General features: G+C 42.7%; 1 long non-coding RNA gene across 1 annotated transcript in view; it reads left to right on the forward strand.

Moving 5' to 3' along the window:
* The first annotated feature begins 4,007 nt into the window (after nt 1-4,007).
* LOC109324889 overlaps nt 4,008-7,823 on the forward strand; it is a 20,852-nt gene continuing 17,036 nt past the window's right edge. Inside the window, exon 1 of the long non-coding RNA XR_002105031.1 lies at nt 4,008-4,024. This is a non-coding gene — a long non-coding RNA (uncharacterized LOC109324889). The remainder of the gene's footprint in view (nt 4,025-7,823) is intronic.

Genomic DNA, 7,823 nt, shown 5'->3' on the forward strand with positions numbered 1-7,823 from the left:
ATCTATGCCTGTAACAGAACAGAAGTTCAGTGCACATAGACTGGTTTAAAAGTGGCAGAACCTGGTCTAATACAGACCTGGATTGATGTGCACTCATACTTAATCAATTTAAGTTAGACCAGCAAATCAAACTTCTGTACCAGATCCCCTATTGATTCAAGTTAGGTTGCTGTCCACTGCATCCCTGCCTCCCTTGCAGCCCTCCACAACCTCTCATTACAGGGAGGTGCACTAGCACTCAGCCTGCACTTGCCTGCTCTGGCTGAGTGCCCTGCCCGAACCTCTCTCAGAGCTGAGTCAGCACAGAGCCTTTGCACAGCCCTGCTTCCTCCTTCTGTCCATTTGTCAGCTGAAGGCAGGTTTGGGAGGGTGGGAAAGGGAGATATTTGTCCTCTGCATGAGCCCTAGAACCTGGGCATCCATGTCCCCAGGCTGTGCCCCTACACTACCATGCAGCATAGCACAGTGTAGACAAAGACCTGACATGGATCCCAGGAGAACCCTGTAAGTGGTCATGACAGGAGCCAGCAGGGTCTCTATATTAAACAAGCACAGAGGGCCATTAGACCTCTTAACCTGTCAGTTAGATTTTATTTTAGCAGGCCAAAATGGATCTCTGCTTCAGGTATTTGCCTACAGCTTGGCCCCACCCAGATGGCAATGAATCAATAACCACAAGACACCAGAATAAAGGTTAAACGGAAGAGTGTATAAGAAATTCACAAACCAACACCAATAACAGCAACAATAACAAACCAGAATCACAAAACAAACCAGTATATACAGTATTTACAAAGAAGGATCGAACAACACCACCATACTACCACTAGATAGCACTGAGGCCTAGTGTGGAATATGAGACTGATCCTCTAGCCTCTACCACACTCTCTGCTGTTCCCAAACAGGTACTAAACACCTCAAAGCCAAGGGTGGGTGATCCATTACCCTCTCAAGGAACAGCAGGTGTTCTAGGCATGTTGGCAGGAGTCGTTCCACAGGTAAATAATTCACTGGGGATTAGGTCCCTCACTCACACAGGCACCTCCACTACAAGTCAAGCACTGATCACCTTCTCAAGGACTCACACCACCAAGTCTTTCCCCAAACTCTCAGTCACACTCCAGATCCTAATCACGTGAGATTGCAGTCTCACCCACACTCACAATACAGACACTCCTGGTTGCATCAAATCTCACTTGCATGGAGGTAAGGACTTGCACAGGTTTGATACTAGTTACATCATGCCACCTGTCAATCATGTCTTTCAACCAATTGTCAGTTGAATCACTCTGTCAGTCACTTGTTCATCACTGCTGGACCACTCAAAACTATTATCACCTCACACTTCATTAACTTAATTTTCCTGCCACCGCAGTTGCATAACTGTAGTGGACTGCACTTGCTCAAGGCAAATTAATGCATGTATCTGGGTCATGACATCACTGAGTGTAGAAGTTCAGCCTTTCTGGAATCTTCAGACCCTCTAGTCATGAATGCATGCACATAGGATTTTATGATGCAATTACACCACACAGGCCAGCCTCTGGGGTCTACAGGCACAGCCCCACAGACCCCAGCTGGCCTGCTCTGTAGGTGTGAGCAGGCTTCCTACCATTGCCTGATTGTAGCTGACTGATTCCTGTGGCTGACAGATGATGCAGCAGCAGTAGAAATCCTGGTCATGCATGCCCAACAGCTGAGTCGGGCTTCATAGGGCTGATCCCACTCATAGGGGTTCTCCTGAGCTCTGTGTCAGGCCTCTGTGTACACTGTGGGGTGCTTCATGATGGGGTGAGGGGGGCACAGCTCAGGGATGTGGGTGTTCTGGTCTTAGGGCTCATGTGGGGGACACATGCCTCCCTTCCCCTATCCTACAGCCTGCCAGTGGCTGACAGATGCCTGTGGCTGGCAGATGATGTGGCAGAGGGGAGAGGGCATGCTGGCCCATGCTCAGCAGCCAAATGGGTGGTCTGGGTGCTCAGTTGGGCTTGGCAGTCTCCAGCAGCCCGGTGAGCCAGCAGGGCACTGGAGCACCCCAAACCTGCTGGCCTTGGCCATTGCAGGCAACTTGCATGCTCGCCCACCAAAAAGCGGACACATGTTCTGTTTACTACTTATCTAACTTACACTTACAGAAACCTATGTAGGTTGAATTGATTCTGCTCTGGGGTTTTTCAACGTCTGTACCTAGCCTAAGACTGATTCTGATCATTATCTGACACAGGCTTTTCAGTAAGTGGCCCATATAAAATGTGCAGAGATGCATTAAAGCTATAAAATTAAGTTCTGAATATAAATTTCAAATATCACAAAGCTTGGGAATGCTCACAGAAAAAAATTTTGATTCATTAAAAACAACCAAAACAACAAACCACTGGACAACAGACATTTTGTTTCAGGCATTTGAAATCAACATTTGAAATGAACAGACATTGATTTCAAATGCCAAATTCTAGATCCATATTTTTAGTTTGTTCCTATTTATAAAATTGTGTTGGTGGTTTCATTTAAGTTTGATCTTATTGGTGCATGAGGTAAGTGTCTGGGTCTCAGCCTGAGAACAAAGGGATGAACAACAAATGCAATGGTAGAAGAAAAGAATGGCCAATATTGGAAAATTTTTTACATAAATGGTTTAATAGGCTAGGGACAAAAATTACACATAAGCCAGTATAAGTAATCAGAAACTTGCTCAACTCTATAACACAACAGACGTTTACTGCACATAAATCACTTTCAAAATGGCTGAAGCTGGCTTAAGATAAATCTGGATGGATGCAGTACTGTATCAGGCTCAACTGATTTAAGTTAAATTGGTTTTTGGAACTTCTGTACCAGATCCTGTCCTGATTCAAGTTAATTCGCAGTCTCCCAGAATCCCAGGATACTTTGCACCTCTGTAGTAAGCCCCACCTTACAGGGTGGGTGGGCTAGCCTTGGCCCAACCTCTAGCCCCTCACCAGCTTCTCAATTGGGCCACTGCAGGCATGTGGCTGCATTTCTGGAATCAAAAGTGAATGTCTGTTCACTTCCTTATTAATTTAATCTACATAACTAAGACTAACCTGTGAAGATTGAATTAATTCAGCCTTGTGCTTTTTGACTGTCTGTACCTAGCCATAAGGTAAAACATGAGAAGGGACATCAAAATACTTTGAAACTGGATCCCTTCTCAGTTCTTACAAGATATATCGTAAACTACAGTACTACCACCAAACATCAAACTAAAATTTAATTAGGGGTCTGCCTAAATTCCCATTATAACTGCATGTGTATAAACTTAAAGTAACCAAAGTGATTTAAGTTTTTAAAATCTGTTGGTTAAAAGAGTGTGATATTTCCATCTTACACCTTGTACATCTTCCCTTGGAATTACACTTACGTTATTATAACAGATTAAAAAGGGAAAACTATAATGGGAAACATATCCCTCCACAAATTGTATTCCATTCAGTAGTATGGAAACTTGAGTAATGGATTTTAAATCTTTACTGTGGAACCTGACTCATTTAGGGGATTCCTGACTACTCATTTCACAATACAGTTTTGGGAACTGAGACTGTGGCAGCCAAAGTTACTGAAGTAGGTAACACCCTGAAAAACTTATTCTCCTCGAAGACTAATTGACCACAGGGTTGGTTGCTTAATTACATTTGTACAATTGGTGTTTGCATAGTAGAGATGAACCAAACTTTTTAAAAATAAGAGCAAAACTAAAAATAGTCTTGATTATCTTCAAAGAAAAGAACATCAGTAAGTAGATTGGGTAAGACAAACAGCCATAAGCCTGAAGTTTTCTTTTTTCTTCTGTTTACACAGATGTATTCCTTTGCTTTTACACAAAAAGAACATTGTGTATTATTTCATATAACTTTCTGGTATTCCTTTTAATTCCATTTGGTCATGAAATGAGTAAAATCCTTTGCAAAGTACTAGGAGCAAAATACAATTAACATTAAACTTAGTGCAAAATATAGCCTGAAATTTTCACTTCACTAAAGTAAGGATTAAATGAAATGATTAAGTGTGTGTGTGTGTGTGTGTGTGTGTGTGTGTATAAGACCATTTGTAAAAAATGACTTACTAAGATTTAACTGTACTATTAATCAATCTATCACTGGACTCCTTTAAATGAAATTCAGGTTTTTAATAAATGCCAGATTGTCAGCCCTGGAAAATGTCTGGTTTATTTGCATCAAGTTAAGCAATCACTTAAGTCTTAGTTGAAATATGATCACATAGAGCAAGCAACTTTAATATATATGGCTGTCAATGAGAGCAAAGCCCAAGTAAATTGAATTTTCACCCAAATCTAATATTGAAATTGTAATTCCACTTCAGAATATGTTTGTTTAATATACACTAAACCATGACTCTGTCCCTGGGATTCATAAACTCACATAATGAAGAGTCTGGAGGGCTTTTGACTGCAAAGGGAAAACACATTAACCACAGAAAGATATGATATGTATCAAAAAAAAAAAAGAGGGATGCTGACTAGAGTTGTGTACCATGATATACAAACTAAATCAAACACAATAAGGACTATATTTGTATTCTTGGATGTGGTCAGATACCATTAGGCCAGTGTAAGTACCATATTTCATAGTGTATATGTCAGCCTGTTTTCCAGTGTGAAAAGTTAGGAGTAGGATAGGCATGGTGTATAAGTCAGTGCAGGGCTCAGCACTTGGTTGGCACAGCCCCATCCCCTGAGTGACACCATGCGGGCTGTGCCAGCTGAGTGCAAAGCTCAACCCCATCCCAGTCCCCATCCCCTGTAAGCAACACCAGGCTCAGCACTCTGCAACACCACTTGCAGCAGATCAGGCTGAACTCAGCACTCTGCTGGCATAGCTCAGGCAGCACAGCTTACAGGGACTAGGGCTGGGGCTGCCTGGGCCATGCCAGACAAGCACTGAACCCAGCCCCGGCCCCTCTGAGCAGCATGATAGAGATAGGCTGGACAGGCTGCACTCATCATCACCATATGCGTGCAGGGGGCAGGGGAGGCAGTCAGCTCCAGTGTGCGCAGCATCCCCCAGTGATGTGTGAGTGCCAACAGAACCATGCACCACGAGGCGGCATTGCCTGCATTAGCCACAAGCTCCTACCACCTGCTGGTGGCTTTGCACCATGGGGGAAGTGTGTGGGGAGTCCTTACAGCCCACACACCCACACCCTCCCTGACACCCACATCCTGCCCATCTAAGCTCCATGCTCCTACCATCCACCCTGAGCACAGGCTTCACATTCCCGCCAGCCTCAGCCTCACCCTCTGTGCTCCTTCATTCCCACTGCTTCCCTACCTGATGTCCCAAGTGCTGTAGCAGGGAGACGAGGAGCTGCTGGACATAAAGGAAGCTGAGTACCATGGCAGCTGCAGCAGTGGCAGCTGCAGCCCTAACTGGAAGCTGTGTGATGGCTGAGCCAGGCCCTAGGTATGGTGTATAAGTTGAGGTGGAAATGTAAGGGTCAATATTTAGACTTCTACACTATGAAATATGGTAGATAGAGTAGGAACTGTTCTCCCCTTTTTTTAAGGTGTAAAAAGTTTTGGATCGAGCTAGATATAAAAATACAACTCTAGTTATCAAGGAAACTAATATTTTATAGTTTGATGTCATCAAAAGTTGTGTTTTTATTTGTGTGCTTTCCTGCAAAGTTTCAGTGCTGATGATTTATAATCACCAGGCACTACTACACTGAAGAAGTAGAAAAACATCTCTGAGCTTAAGGATCCTTTCCACATCAGAGCTTCAGCAAGAAATAGGATTCTCGGAAAATGCTTGAAAGATGAGGGATTTGATGGAAGAAGTTATTACATAGGATAGGCAGCAGCTGTTTGCTGCTGCAGCATTTGAAATATTATTTTCGTGATGGAATAAAGGTACTGACATTCAGAATCTTGACAGAACTTTTTTTATACAGAAAAGTAGGAACTCTTGCTGGATCAGATTAAGTTGTCCATCTCATCCATTGTCCTATCTTTAGTAATGACTAGTGCCACCTGCTTTTGAACAAGGTGCAAGAAACCTGCTCAAATTAAGAGAAAGAAAAACTTTCTCTAGAACACATTTTCTCAGCTCCCTGAGTTTGAGATTGGCTTAAACCCTGAAAGCTGAGTTTATAACTCAAAAAATGCTCTTCTTAATTTATTATTTTAGTGTGTTTACTCCACAAACTCTAGGTGCTCTTGATATCCACATAAACATCTAATTATATTATTATTATTCCTGTTAAACTGTTGATCTCAACAATTTCCTGCAGCAATTATTTTGAATTTTGTCTTTGAACAAAAGCATTAGTGTATTTGGTTTATTCATGTGGAATGGAATATCTGACTGTTGAACATAAGCCACCTGAAAAAAATGCATATTCTGTGGATTCCCCACCTTTTGCCTTGGAGGATACTCAGCAAACTCAGGTCTAATAGGAATTAAAAATTCCTATGGTGTCACTGGAAGATCTGGGTGAACAATTAAGTCAGGATTAATTTAGTTTATTGTCTTTTTCCCTGGATGCCTCCACATGATGGGTATTTCGTATTTGCTGGACTCCACATGAAATAACTGAAAGCAAATAATTATCTACCACTAGAATGATATTCTAGAAAGGCCCTTGTACTCTGTTCTTTTAGGTTCTTTCTGAATTTCCTAGACTGGTGACTAGACTGTGAGTTGTTGTTTGGTCTCTCCTATGTATTTTCCATCACGGCATTTGGTGCATTGGAGGAGATATTACATTTCTGGAGGTGCAGCTGTAAGATCCATGAATGCTGATGGCTCTGTTGTGGGGTGTAGTAAATGTAGGGGTGGTGGAGATGTGTTGGCAGGTTTTGCATTTCTTGTCATGGCGTGGTCTGGATCCTTTTGGTGTGTTCTGGCCTTGAGGAAGTTTTCTTCTTGTGATGAGGTTAACGATGTTTGGTGCTTGCTTAAAGGCTAGGATGGGTGGCTCTGGGAAGATCTTTTTAAGAGTAGGGTATCTATCTAGTATGAGTTGTACTTATTTGAGAATTTTCCATATAGGTTTGAGGGAGGGGTGATAGGTCATAACCAGCAGTGTGCGATTTGTGGGGGGGGGGTTTCTGCACTGCAGCAGTTCTTCACGTGGTATCCAGTTGGCTCTTTCAAACTTGTGATCTATCTCTCTGGAGGAGTGTCCTTGTTGGGTGAAAGCCTTTTTAAGATTGGTGAGGTGGCAATCCCGGGTGTTCTCTTCAGTGCAAATTCAGTGGTATCTGAGTTCTGATGGAACTCAATCAGAGATTGCAGGTTTTCAGTCCAAATGATGAAGATGTTATCGATATATCTTAAGTATAACAAGGGTTTAATGGTGCAGTTCTTGAGGAAGTCTTTTTCCAGGTGGCTCATAAAAAGGTTGAACTGTGCACCAGAATGAATGCACACCAGAAATCTATCAAAGACAGGAATACCCAATTATCTGTGGGGGCACATTTCTCACAAGAAAACTACTCTCTCTCCAATCTCTCAGTCCTGATGCTCAAAGGAAACTTACAAAAAACTTCCCAGAGACGAGCCTATGAACTCTACTTCTTCAACCTCCTGGATACTAAAAATCATGGATTAAATATAGACATAGGAATTATGACACATTATAACCTGTCTAACATCTGACTCTCCACCATTCATCCCCTTTCTCTCTCTTCCCCCCGCCCCCCCCAGCCTGTCTCTCACCCTTTGACTCCACAGTCTACATTTTCACTGACTACCTGTCTTGTATGCATACCAGCCCAGCCTCTGGCTTCTTTACTTTTCATTCCATCCAGGAAGAGCACACACCAACTGCTGAAACTTCCT

This window comes from Crocodylus porosus, unplaced genomic scaffold (assembly GCF_001723895.1).
Source record: "Crocodylus porosus isolate Cpor-Errol unplaced genomic scaffold, CroPor_comp1, whole genome shotgun sequence".
In the NCBI taxonomy this organism is placed as follows: Eukaryota; Metazoa; Chordata; order Crocodylia; family Crocodylidae; genus Crocodylus; species Crocodylus porosus.